The sequence below is a fragment of the Macrobrachium nipponense genome, chromosome 3, assembly GCF_015104395.2.
Source record: "Macrobrachium nipponense isolate FS-2020 chromosome 3, ASM1510439v2, whole genome shotgun sequence".
In the NCBI taxonomy this organism is placed as follows: domain Eukaryota; kingdom Metazoa; phylum Arthropoda; class Malacostraca; order Decapoda; family Palaemonidae; genus Macrobrachium; species Macrobrachium nipponense.
The window spans coordinates 70,012,881-70,026,550 of NC_087202.1; the positions used below are offsets into that span (position 1 = coordinate 70,012,881).

General features: G+C 45.9%; 1 protein-coding gene across 1 annotated transcript in view; it reads left to right on the forward strand.

Moving 5' to 3' along the window:
• The window catches only part of LOC135221800 (distal membrane-arm assembly complex protein 2-like), a 61,185-nt gene that overhangs the window by 12,430 nt on the left and 35,085 nt on the right, over positions 1-13,670 (forward strand). The gene's annotated exons all lie outside the window — the stretch shown is intronic.

Genomic DNA, 13,670 nt, shown 5'->3' on the forward strand with positions numbered 1-13,670 from the left:
TTGCAAGGTGAAGCCCCTACTGGTCTATCATTCCAAGACTCCTCGAGCCTTAAAGGCCCACAAAGTGCTTAAGGAGAAGCTTCCAGTGATGTGGAGGGCTAATGCGAAAGCCTGGGTAACGAGGCTTTTGTTCACGGAGTGGGTAAATCTGTGTTTCGGCCCGACAGTGAAGAAATTCTTGGAAGAGAAGCGCTTCCCTCTGAAATGTCTGCTGGTGTTGGACAATACCCCTGCCCACCCTCCTGGCCTCGAGGAAGATATCCTAGCAGAGTATTCCTTCATCAAGGTTCTTTATCTTCTGCCTACCCCTCTCCTCCAGCCCATGGACCAGCAAGTGATATCGAACTTTAAGAAGCTGTATACAAATCATCTTTTCAAGAGATGTTTCGACATAACCGATACCACAAACCTCACCTTGCATGAATTTTGGAAGGAGCATTTCGATGCTGTATCCGCCCGAGACTTTGAGGGACTCGACGTGGGTGAAGCTGGTGCTGCAGATTCAGAAACAGTTGACGATCCTGAAACTGTTTTGCAACCAGATCTTGATGAGATCGTTGCACTCGGCAAGTCCATGGGGCTGGTTGTCGACGAGGATGACATCAACGACCTTCTCGAGGAGCACCAAGAGAGCTTACAATGGATGACCTGAAGGAGTTGGAGGCCATGCAACATAACGTCGTTCAAGAGGAGTTCTCTAGTAGCGGCGAGGGGGAGGAGGACAACCCTATGACAACGGCAGAAATTAAGGATGTTCTAGCTGCTTTTCATAAAGTGCAATCATTTGTAGAAAAAAAGACACCCCGAAAAGGCTCACACAGGTCGTATGCTTGCGCAGTTCGATGACGTTTGCTTGAGTCGTTTCAGGAAAATTGTGAAAAGTAGGCAGAAGCAATCTTCCTTGGATAGTTATTTTTTAAAGAGGCCTTTAGTATTAGCAGGAGTAAGCAAAAAGGAAGAACCAAGTGATACTAAAAAAGAGAAAGTTGAAAGTGGTGATGAAGTTGAAATTTTGTTTTAAAAAAAAAAATGTAAAGTTTAAAAAAAAAAAAAGTAAAAAGTAAAAATCAAAAAAAGAAAAAAAAAAGTTAATTTTAGTTTTTTGAAAGTTGAGTGTTACAGTTTTGTTAATGTGTTTCGTAAATTTTAGTTTATGTATGTTTTCCTTACATTTTTTTATGTGCTTCGCAAAGTTAAGTGTACATACGTACGTACGTATCTGCCGTTTGTCCTCCTCTGTCGCCACTTTCGGAGATAGCCTCACTCGAAAGGTAAGCTCCCACATTTTACTACATACATACAGTATTTCTTGTATACCATGTACACTAATACACTTTATTCACAGGTAATTAATTAGCAGTACGTTATTAAGTTAGGTATTGAATGGTCCAAATTGTTGTAGTATTTCATTGTTTATAGGTCAATTTAGCTTTATTATGAAATTTACTGGTGTGTTTTTGGAGGGCTTGGAACGGATTAGCCATTTTACATGTAAAATGCGGTCGAAGATACGAAAAACTCATGTTACGAAGGGCGCCTCGGAACGGATTAATTTCGTATCTCGAGGTAACACTATATATATATATATATATATATATATATATATATATATATATAATATATATATATATATGAATAACTTTATCACGAAGTATATAAAACGTGATGCTATATATAAATAAAGGTTTTTTGCCACGAAGGAAAAAATGAAAAAGTAAGATAGCCAAGTACTTTCAGTCCTGTTCGGACCCTTTACTGAGGCCTCAGTAAAGGGTCCGAACAGGACCGAAAGTACTTGGCTATCTCGCTTTTTCATTTTTCCCTTCGTGGCAAAAAATCTTTATATATATATACAGTGGACCCCCGTATTCGTGTTCTCCGGATTCGCGGACTCACACATTCGCGGATTTCTCTCGGGAATGTTTCCTTGCATTATTCGCGGCCCCCCGGAAAATTCGCGCATTCGCGTTATTTTTCTATGAGAAATATCCACAAATTCCTGGTTTTTGTGATCAATTTCATCATAAAATGCACTTTTTGTGATAAAACTATTAAAAAAAAAACCAAGTATGAAAATCTTTAGTGGTTTTTCTTAAGTTTTAACTTACAAAATAGGCTGTTTTTAGCGCTTTTATAGGGGTTCCAAACATTCGCGGATGCTAACTATTCACGGGGGGGTCTGGTACGCATCCCCCGCGAATACGGGGGGGAACACTGTATATATATATATATATATATATATATATATATATATATATATATATATATATAATATATATGTGTGTGTGTGTATGTTTGTGTGTGTGTATATATGTATATATATGTATGTATATGTATATATATATATATATATATATATATATTATATATATATATATTAATATATATATATATATATATATATATATCTATATATTACCAACTATAATATGAAGATAAAAGGCCCATAATTTTATATATATAATATATATTATTACAACTATAATATGAAGATAAAAGGCCCATAAAACACTATTTTAATGTTGCAACCATATATTTCGAGCTTCCTTTTGTGCTCCAGATCACTGGTAAAATATGGATTATATATACAAAAACATATGTAGCAGTAAGTCTCTGTTAGTGACCCAGGCAAGGGTGGAAATAAACTATTCCCTGGTGATATTTAGCCTCATTAACTCCTGTCTGGCGACTCATCCGGTGGTCGGATGTTCTTGGATACCTGCTTGAGGAGCGGCCTAAGAATTAGTTCATCAATTTCATCCAATTTCCAGTGTCCTCCTGACAGGTTCATATTGTTGGCTTGATTGATGATAGCAGATTCCAGCATTTTCCTTTTGTACGGAGCACAGAGGGAAGTGCTCAAAACATATGGTTCCAACATTAAAACTGTTTTATGGGCCTTTTATTTTCCCATATATGTGTGTGTATATATATATATATATATATATATATATATATATATATATATATATATATATATATATATATATATATATATATATATATCTCATAAAAGGAGCCCATAAAAACACCAAAATATAGAGAAAAAAGTACTATATTTCAGAGACTGCTGTCTCCCTCTTCAGGTAAATGAATGAAAAAAGTTTACAGAAAAGGTGGTATTTATACCAAGAGGTCCATCCACATGCAAGCCAATTTAGGTCACCCCCGCTGATAATCTTCCTTTAATCTTCTTAAGCGTTGGTTGAATGAAATTCTTGTCAATCGTATCTGAAACCCATGCTCCTTTTGAGATGTTCATTACCTGCCTATCTTTTATTAAGGCCGATTCCATCATTTGATTCTTGTAGTGGCAGTTGCTGCTATAAATTATATTTGACAAATTCCAGTTTATTCTATGGTTATGTTCATTTATATGGTTGAGAATAGCTGAGTTCTGTTGGCCATACCTAACTGACCGTTTGTGTTGTATTTATCTCTGGGGAAGTGATTTACCTGTAAATCCGATGTAAGATTGGTCACATTCCTGGCATGGGATTTGATAAACCCCAGTGTCCTTGGGGGATGTCTTTTGTTGGATGTTAATCAGGGATTTGGCTAAGGTGTTTGGGTAAGTAAATGCAAAAGGGTTAGATTTTCCGAGGGTCTGAGTCACCTTCTTAATCTTGTCCAGGTGTGGAATTTTTATTTCGTTGTTGGGTGTATCTCTGGTCTTGTCTTTAGGGGGTCGGTAGAAAATTACGTTTGCTTTGTGAATTGCTTTCTCAATTATATGGTCAGAATACTTTAAAGACGAAAGTTGCTTACGAATTAGTTCAAAATCTTTGTCCAGGAAATCTGGGGAACAAATTCGTAAGGCTCTTAAGAACAGGTTGCTGGCTACACCTATCTTGATAGCAATGTCATGATAGCTAAAGTAATGAATGTATGAAAGTGAGAACGTTGGTTTTCTGTATATGGTAAATTTGTATTCTGTCGTGTCTCTGATTATCAAAACATCAAGAAAAGGAATTTTACTGTCTGTTTCCCATTCAACTTTAAATTTGATGCTGGGCACTAATGCATTTAATTTTGAAAGGAATTCACTAAAATTGCCCCACCTATTATCCCAAAATGTTAGAATATCATCTACATATCTCATCCACAGCATGTTTTTGGGTTTTATTGCATTTATTACAGTAGTTTTAAAGTATTCCATGTACAGATTGGCTAAAACTGGACTTAAAGGACTACTCATACTAAACTTGAATTTTTGCTTGTAGAATGATTCCCCGAATGAAAATACATTATTAGATGCACATAATTCAACTAACTTTATCATTTTGTCAAGCGCCAATGGGAAATGATCTGAATAGGAGGATAATTTTTCCCTAAAAAACTGAAGACGTCCTGTACTGGTACTTTTGTGAATAGGGAATCTACGTCAAGGCTTAAAAGTTTTATGTTGTGAAGAGGTATATGTGCTTCTCTGAATTTGTGACAAAAATCTTCTGAATGTTTAATGTGACTGGCATCAGTTGTGAGAGTCGGGCGCGTCGGGATCCTGGTGGGCCAAGGTTGTAGCTCTGCTGAGGGACACCTTGTTGAGATTGAAGGCGTGCTGGGCCTCCTCCCATACCAGCTTCTTTGGCTTTCCCTTCAGGGCACATGGTGCAGGCGATGTCTGAGATGACCCTCCTGTAGTAGTTCACCATCCCTATGAACTCCTGTAGGGCCTTGACCGTTGTTGGTGTCGGGAACTTCTCCAATGCGGCTACCTTCAATGGCATGGGACGTACTCCTGCTGGGGTGATTTTGTGGCCTAGGAAATCCATCTTCTCCGCACTGAAGGTACATTTGTCGAACCAGACTACAAGTCCGTTCTCCTGCAGGCGCTTGAGGATGGCCCGGAATATGGTTCATGTGTTCCTCTGGCGACCTGGAAAATATAAGAATATCGTCTACATAGTAGATGCAGAAGGTTAAATCGCTGAGGATGCTGTCCATTAGGCGCTGGAAGGTATCTCTAGCCTTCTGCAGGCTGAAGGTGGAGAAGGCGAACATGAAAGACCCAAAAGGCGTGATGATTGCTGTCTTTGGGATGTCATCAGGATGGACGGGAACCTGAAGGTAGGATTTTAGAAGGCCCACCTTTGAAAAAATCTTTGCCCAGTGGAGGGATCTGGTGAGGTCCTGCATGTTCGGCAGGGGGTTAGCTGTCGGGTGTGCTGACAAGGTTGAGGCAGCGGTAGCCCCTGCATGGCCTCCATGTACCGACTGCCTTCCTTACCATGTGGAGGGGGGAAGCCCATGGGCTCGTAGCCTTCTTGCAGATGCCCATCTGCTCCATCTCTGCAAACGCATTCTTGACTTCCAGGAGGGGCATTGGCAGGAAGCGGCGGAACTTTGCGTGAGCCAGGGGGCCCTTGGCCTCAATGTGGTGTTACACACTATGCATGGCCGTGGCACCTGCCACCTGGCGAAGCTCGGGTCTGAAAACATCCAAGAACTCCTGTAGGAGGGAGCTGTACTTGTGGGGGGAGAGGGAGCAGATTCCAGGTGCCCTGGGGCCCATGGTGAGTGGTAGGTTTCTGTGTCCAGGAGGTGTTGGCGAGCTACATCCACTAGAAGCCTGTGGTGGGCCAGGAAGTCCGCGCCGAGGACGGGGTTCTGACGTCTGCAATGACAAAGGGGCAGGTGTAGGTCCGACCCAGGAATGCGATGGTCTGAGTTTTGGTGCCACAGCAACAAATGGGGGTCCCGTTGGTGGGCGTCAGGGGTGCGCCTGTAGTCCTCTGTTGATGGTGGGAACACCGATTGCTTGGCCACGGTGTCGACCAGCATCCTGTGGCTGGAGATTGCATCATCAACATAGAATTCTTTGGGGCGGGACTTGGCTACTGCCGCCACCAGGGAGGGTGGTGTTGGGCACCGCCTTCTTCGTTTTTTGAAGGCATGAAGGAGCAGGGGCATTCACACTTCTTTGCCTTCTTTCCATATTTCTAATGGAACAAACACTAGCCGGTGTTCTGGAAAGGCTGTGGGGCTCTCCTCCTCTGGAAGGCTGCATCGATACCGACTTCCTCGGGATCTTCCTGCCGCAGGCTGTTGGCTGACAGTGGGGAGACGAGTTTCGCGGCCCGTGTGGTGGTTTTTAGCCTCCAGGGCCTGGAGCTTGTGTCAGGCTAACCTTGGGTTCTCGTTGACCAAAGGATGACCACCAGGTTGAAGATTTGGGCGGCTCTCTCGGGAACCGGGAGGGAGAAGACCTGGATCAGTTGTGTCCTCAGATCACTGTAGGGCAGCGCTCTGGGTTGGGTGCCCATCCATGGGGCGAGACGGTTGAACACTTCCTCCGGGACAGCTGTGGCAATCAGGTCCAACTTGGTCCCCTCTGGGTGATCCCTTGGAGCTGAAACTGGATTTCCGCGTGGTCAAGCCAGGCTGCGACGTTCTGCCAGGAGAAGGGTGGCAGTTTGATGGAGTATGGCTCACAAGGACATGGATCGGGGCGTGGCTCGGGCCATCAAGGAACCACTTGGGAGGGCATTAGTAAGCTCCAATTCTTGATTTAAGTTCTCCAAGTCCGCCATCTCATTAAAGGCGGGCCAAACCGTGAGGAAAAATGCCAAAACACTCCTGTAGAGGATGTGCCGTATGAAGTCCGCTAATGCCATTTTGGTCGACTGCAGATAGGAGCTCCAGAAAACCAAGACTGAATGCCATATTAATTCCGCTAATGGTTTTCTAGGGTGAGTGGCCGAAACCGCTACTGTCCTAATAAGGGAGCGGAGTCCCGCTGTGATTATACTGTCTTGCACCTACAAATATACATATAATTAAGCTTACAGGAAACATATTTTGATTATATATATATATATGGGTGGAAAGGCCGCAAACTGCTCTACATTTTGGTATGTATGTGAAAAGGTATGTACAATGGAAGGACGGGAATTTCGGTGGAAATGCTGTCCTTACAATATTGTATTATATGTACTATTATAGTTAGTTGAGAACAGAGATTTCTTTCATTCCTATAAATAAAAACAATGATTCATAAATTCATTTTGCACCGTATAGTATATTGATGGTAGCTAAGAACAGATATTGCTTTAATTCCTGTAGGTAAAAAAGCTTTTTTTTCATGAAGCTTACCTGTCAGATATATATGTAGTAGCTGTATTCTCTGAAGTCCGACAGAATTTAAAAAACTTACGACACACGTAGTGTGAGGCCAGGTGGTTAGTACCCATTCCCTCCGCTGGGAGGCGGGTATCAGGAACCATTCCCATTTTCTATTCAGATTTTCTCTGTCGCCGGTACTGTCAACACCTGTTTTCAGTACCTCCGCTCTGGATTTCGTTAACTTCTCATTGTCACTTAAGTATCTTGATTGCCTTTTGGTTTTGACTTTGGATCTGTGGCTAGGCACACGCTTTTGTGGACTGTTTTTGATTTTGGCTTTGATTTTTCCTATAACTAAGATGTCTGGTTCTAGTTCTGCTAGTGTCAGAGTATGTTGTATGGATGAGTGTAAGGTGAGGCTACGGAAAGCTTCGGTAGATCCCCACACTGTATGCACGAATTGTAGGGGACATTTGTGTTTGATTAATGACCGTTGTAAGGAGTGTGAAAGTTTGTCTGATTCAGGATGGAAGATGTATGATTCTTACGTACGCAAGTTAGAGCGTGACAGAATCAGGAGGTCTTCGTCCAGGAGTGTATCAGGCAGTAGGCATGAGGGCAGTAATATTTCTCCTGCTAACCCTCCAGTAGACTTTGTTTCTCCTAACCCTGTGGTGTTGCCTACGGGCCCTGAGATTGTGTCTGTGGAGGGTAATGCCCTTTCTGTGATTTTGGATTCGCTCCGTAATCTGGAATCCAAAGTGCTCGCCTTGGAATCTAGTGCAGTGAAGCGCAGTGATAGTGCCCCTAGTGTTGTGGAGGGGGCGTCAGATCGGCCCCATAATGCCTCTAGGCCTGTATCTCTGTCGGACTCCCAGAAATCAGGGAGTGGGCATGTCGAAAGCCGAAGGAGGGTTACGGGGGCTCCCCACCAATCTGGCGTACCTTCGGCAGGACTTGTTGACGCTTCCCAGGCTGCCAAGGAGCATGCTCGTGCACGTCTCCTGAAGGATTGCTTCTCGTCCTCCGAAGCGTCCTCCCCGCCCAAGGTGTGGAGCTCTCAGAAGGACTCTCGACCCTTGAAGAGAAGCTTCAGAGAGGAGGACGCTTCACGTCCTTTTTCTCCGGATGTTTTGCGGTCTTCTCCAGATTTCGACGCCTTCCCACCGCAGAAGAGGACCAGGACGTCATCCGAGGATGACGCTGTTGAGCGCCCCAGTCGCTCTAGGGAGAGAGCTGTTCCTGTGAGAAGGAAGAAGGTGTCCCCTCGCCCCTCGTCTTCCCACAGGATTAGCCCTTTTCCTGAGAAGGAGTCTTCTCCTACCAAGAGAATGCTCCTGTCAATACAGCAACAGTTAGCTTTGTTCCTTGCAGAGAGAGAGGCAGAGCCTCGTCGTTGTAGGAAGGATGACAGACTGTCTATCAAGAGGTCCAGGCAGTCCCCCTCTCCCTCTCCTCGCTCGTCTCTTTCACCTGTTTCGTCGCCCTCTAGATTTCGTTCGGCACCCCAGCATTTGTCTAGAGGGCGCGATGTACGTCTCCTCAAACTTTCGTCGTTTGAGAGAGAGGAAGATCTTCAAGCTCATCGTAGCAGGGATCGTCTTCATTCTCATCAAGACGCTCCTCCCACGTCTCTTCGTGACGCTCGGACTGCTGCGAGGCAGGACGCTCCTCAAGCTGCTAAGCTTGACGCTTCACTAGCTCCTTCGTCGCGTCGAAAGGATCGTCGGGACGATCGTCAAGACACCTGTCGGGACGATCGTCAAGACACTTGTCGTGACGCTCGTCGGACTTCTCGGCAGGACGCCCAGCTGGACGCTTTTCAGGACGCTCGTATGGACGCTCATTGGGACGCTTCTGTGGACGCTCGCCGACGCCTGGACGCTCATCAGGACGCTTGTCAAGACGCTGGTCAAGACGCTCTTCAAGACGTTTTTTCTGCAGTTTTGCCGGACGCATTGGAGGCAGTTGTGAAAGACGTCCTGCTTGGTGCGGAGGGTTCTGCTTCGAAATGCAGATCTCTTTTGAGAGTGAGGCCTATAGGTCTTAGACCTCTCCAGTCGGTGGACCCGTCAGTTGCTCCGGTAAAAGAAGTTAGCAGTTCTACGGAGGCAGTAGATGAAGAGCAGCCTTCAACATCCGCTTCATCGGATTACCAGGTCATGGCCCGTCTTCTTCGTTCTTCGTTTGGAGACAAGTTTCAACCCTTGGCCCCTCGTTCTCCTCTTTCTCAGTTTTCCTCGTCCAAATCCAGTAAATCACCAGGATTTGTAAAGATGAAGACTTCCCTTTCGACCAAGAGAGCATTTAAGAAGGTCCATGACTGGAGGGACTCGAGAAAGGCTCAAGGAAAGACTTCATTTGCCCTGCCTCCGTCGAGACTTAATGGCAAAGCAGGGATGTGTTATGAGACGGGAGAGGACGTTGGGTTGAGGGTTCCCTCCTCTGCCCAAGGCGACTTTGCCAGCCTGGTTGACGCTCTGAGGAGGTCTCTACTTTCATCGGCGAAGGTGTCGTGGACGCCTTCTGAGTTGGACCACCATCTTAAGGGACTGTTCTGGACGATGGAAGTTTTTAACTTCTTGGACTGGTGCTTGGGAGTCCCAGATGTTCAGTCTCGGAGTCCGGACTCGATTAGTCTGGGGGAGCTGTCCAGCGTGCTAGCGTGTATGGACAAGGCCGTCAGGGATGGTTCGGAGGAGCTGGCTTCGCACTTTTGTACGGGCTCTTGAAAAAGAGAGTGTTGCACTGCAACTTCACTGTGAAGTCCGTTTCTCCCGCTCAGAGGGCAGAGTTGCTGTTCGCCCCTCTTTCGAGCCATCTCTTCCCCCAGGCAATGATCAAGGATCTAGCCGTCAGCCTGCAAGAGAAGGCTACACAAGACCTTCTGGCCCAGTCTTCCAGACGTCCGGCAGTCCCTTCGACTTCTACGCTGGGTCAAGCTTCCAAGAAGCAGAAGCCCTTTCGAGGGGGAACTTCCTCGAAATCGTCTCCTCGAGGAAGAGGTCTTCCCAGAGGCAGAGCCCCTTCCAAGACCAGGGGTAAAAAATGAGACGTCTGTCCTTCAGACACCAGTCGGAGCCAGGCTTCGTTTATTTGCAAAAGCCTGGAGAGAGAGCGAGGCGGACAACTGGTCCCTCAATGTCATCGAGCAAGGATACAAGTTCCCTTTCCTCGAACCGCCCCCGCTGTGCACAACACCCAGGGATTTATCACCCTCTTACCATCAGGAGAAGCAGCAGATTCTGTACGATCTGCTCGAGCAAATGCTCGAAAAGAGGGCTGTGGAACAGGTCCTAGACCTGGAATCCCCAGGCTTCTACAACAGGTTGTTCCTGGTGCCGAAACAGTCGGGAGGATGGCGACCAGTGTTAGATGTCAGCAGGTTGAACTTGTTTGTAGAAAAGCAAAAGTTCAAAATGGAAACGCCTCAGTCAGTTCTAGGGGCCTTAAGACCAGGCGACTGGATGGTGAGCTTAGACCTTCAGGACGCTTATTTTTACGTCCCGATCCATCCTCAGTCGATGAAGTACCTGCGGTTTGTCCTGAAGGGGAAAGTTTTTCAATTCAGGGCGCTTTGCTTTGGGTTAACCACAGCCCCGATGATATTCACAATCTTAATGAAGAATGTGGCGAGATGGCTTCATCTTTCCAACATAAGGATCTCTCTTTATTTAGACGACTGGCTGATTCGAGCCTCTCCGAAGGCAAAGTGTATGAAGGACCTTCACACGACGTTGGCTTTAGCGAAGTCCCTGGGACTTCTGGTAAACTTCGAAAAGTCCCATCTGATCCTGACGCAGTCCATCGTGTATCTGGGGATTCAGATGGATTCAGTGGCTTTTCGGGCTTTTCCGTCCCAGGAACGTCAGCAGCAAGGATTAGACAAAGTTTCAGCCTTTCTGGGGAAAGAAACATGCTCGGTGAGGGAATGGATGAGTCTGCTGGGGACCATTTCCTCGCTGGAGAAGTTTGTTTCCCTGGGGAGACTGCACCTCAGACCTCTCCAGTTTTTCCTGGCGGAAAACTGGCTAGACAAGGAGGATCTAGATTCGATCTTGAGGATCCCGAAGGTAGTAAAGAATCACCTAAAGTGGTGGCTCGACCCCGTCAAGCTATCAGAGGGGTTCTCTCTCAAGCTTCAGAGCCCCGACCTAGTGTTGTTTTCCGACGCATGTTCCTCAGGATGGGGAGCAACACTAGGGGGGGAGGAAGTGTCAAGCACCTGGAGAGGGGAACAGGTGTCCTGGCACATAAATCTCAAAGAGTTGGCGGCCATTCATTTGGCTCTCCAATTCTTCGAAGACCAAGTCTCAAACCGAATTCTCCAGATCAACTCAGACAACACCACAGCTCTGGCTTACCTCAAGAAACAGGGAGGAACGCACTCTCGGCCCTGTTCAGTCTAGCGAGGGAGATCCTGTTGTGGGCACAAGCTCGAGACGTAACGATCCTTACGAGGTTCGTAGCAGGTGTCGAAAACGTCCGTGCAGATCTTTTCAGTCGGCAAGATCAACTGCTACCGACCGAATGGACTCTTCATCAGGAGGTATGCCAGGGGCTGTGGAGGCTATGGGGACGTCCTCTAGTAGACCTTTTCACTACATCGAGGACGAGGAGATTTCCGTTATACTGCTCCCCTGTTCTCGACCCAGGAGCAGTAGCGATAGATGCCCTTCTCTGGGATTGGACAGGGATGGACCTTTATGCCTTCCCCCTGTTCAAGATCTTGGGAGAAGTCATGAGGAAGTTCGCAGCATCGGAAGGGACGAGAATGACTTTGATTGCCTCGCTTTGGCCTGCGAAGGAATGGTTCACAGAGGTCATGACCTTCTTGGTAGACTTCCCAAGAACGCTACCCTTGAGGACAGATCTACTCAGACAGCCCCACTTCGAGAGGTACCACAAAAACCTCTCCGCTCTGAGTCTGACAGTGTTCAGACTATCGAAAAGTTGGCCAGAGCGAGAGGTTTTTCAAGACCAGTGGCAAGAGCTATTGCCAATGCAAGGAGAGCTTCCTGTCTTGCAGTGTACCAATCCAAGTGGGCTGCTTTCAGGAGTTAGTGTAGAAAGAAGGGCGTTTCCTCTACCACGACCTCTGTGAACCAAATAGCAGACTTCCTCCTTTTTCTAAGGAATGACTTAAAGTTAGCAGTCCCGACAATTAAAGGCTACACGAGCGTGTTGTCGACAGTGTTTAGACACAGAGGCCTGGATTTGGCTAATAACAAGGACCTTCATGATTTATTAAGACCCTTTGAGACCACGAAGGTAGCTCAACCTAAGCTGCATTCCTGGAACTTGGACGTGGTCCTGAAGTTCTTGACGTCCAGTCCGTTTGAACCTCTCCAGGATGCATCTTTGAGGGACATTACAAGAAAGGGTATTTTCCTAACTGCTCTGGCGACGGCGAAGAGGGTTAGCGAAATTCAAGCGATCAGTAAGCATATTGGCTTCAAAGGGCATAATGCTGTTTGTTCATTGAGCCCAACGTTCCTAGCTAAAAATGAAAATCTGTCCAACCCTTGGCCTAAGAGTTTTGAGATAAAAGGGATGGCTGAAATTATTGGACAAGAGCCAGAGAGAGTCCTGTGCCCTGTCAGGGCTCTCAAATTTTATTTGCGGAAAACGAAGGATTGTCGAGGCCTTTCAAGCAACTTGTGGTGTTCGGTAAGAAGGCCAGACTTACCGATGTCTAAGAACGCTCTAGCGTTCTTCTTGAGAGACACCATCAAGGAGGCTCATTCATCTTGTAATGATAGTGATATGAAATTGTTTAAAGTGAATGCGCATGAAGTGAGAGCTATTGCAACCTCGGTAGCTTTCCAAAAGAATATGGCTCTGTGACATCCTGGGTGCCATCTTTTGGCGAAGCAACTCGGTGTTTGTTTCACACTACCTGCGGGACGTGAAGACGACATACGAGAACTGCTGTTCGCTAGGGCCATACGTCTCCGCAGACACAATTTTGGGGGCAGGAAGTAGCACTCATCCTATCCTGTAGAAAATGGCTAGGAGGAGTTTTTAATTTTATTGCATTTATGGTTGTCGGGTCGGCCGCCGGAGGCGGATTTCCCAGTCTTTAGCTTAAGATAGGCTATCTTAACTTTGGCTAGTTTTGGTCAGGTGGTGGTTTATTGCTTCGTTGCCCTCATAGTATGGTCAAATGGTCTAGTCACATTGTGGTCACACCCCCGTTGACAGATCATCTAGAACTCACCAGCTATATAGGTCACTACCTTGCTGGAGACTCTAGTAAAGCAGAAGCGGACTTGGGTGACAGTAATCACGAAGTCAGCTATGCTAACAGGTAAGGAACCAAGATGTCAATCATCTACATGTATTTGTTTCCTAAATCCTATTCTGTCTCTCCCCACCTCCAAAGGTGGGATTCAGCTATATATATATCTGAGAGGTAAGCTTCATGAACAAAATGATATTGTTATGATACAATAAAGTTTTTTGATACTTACCTGGCAGATATATATTTAAAGTGCCCACCCACCTCCCCTCAGGAGACAGTGGCACTAGAAAATCTGAATAGAAAATGGGAATGGTTCCTGATACCCGCCTCCCAGCGGCGGGAATGGGTACTAACCACCTGG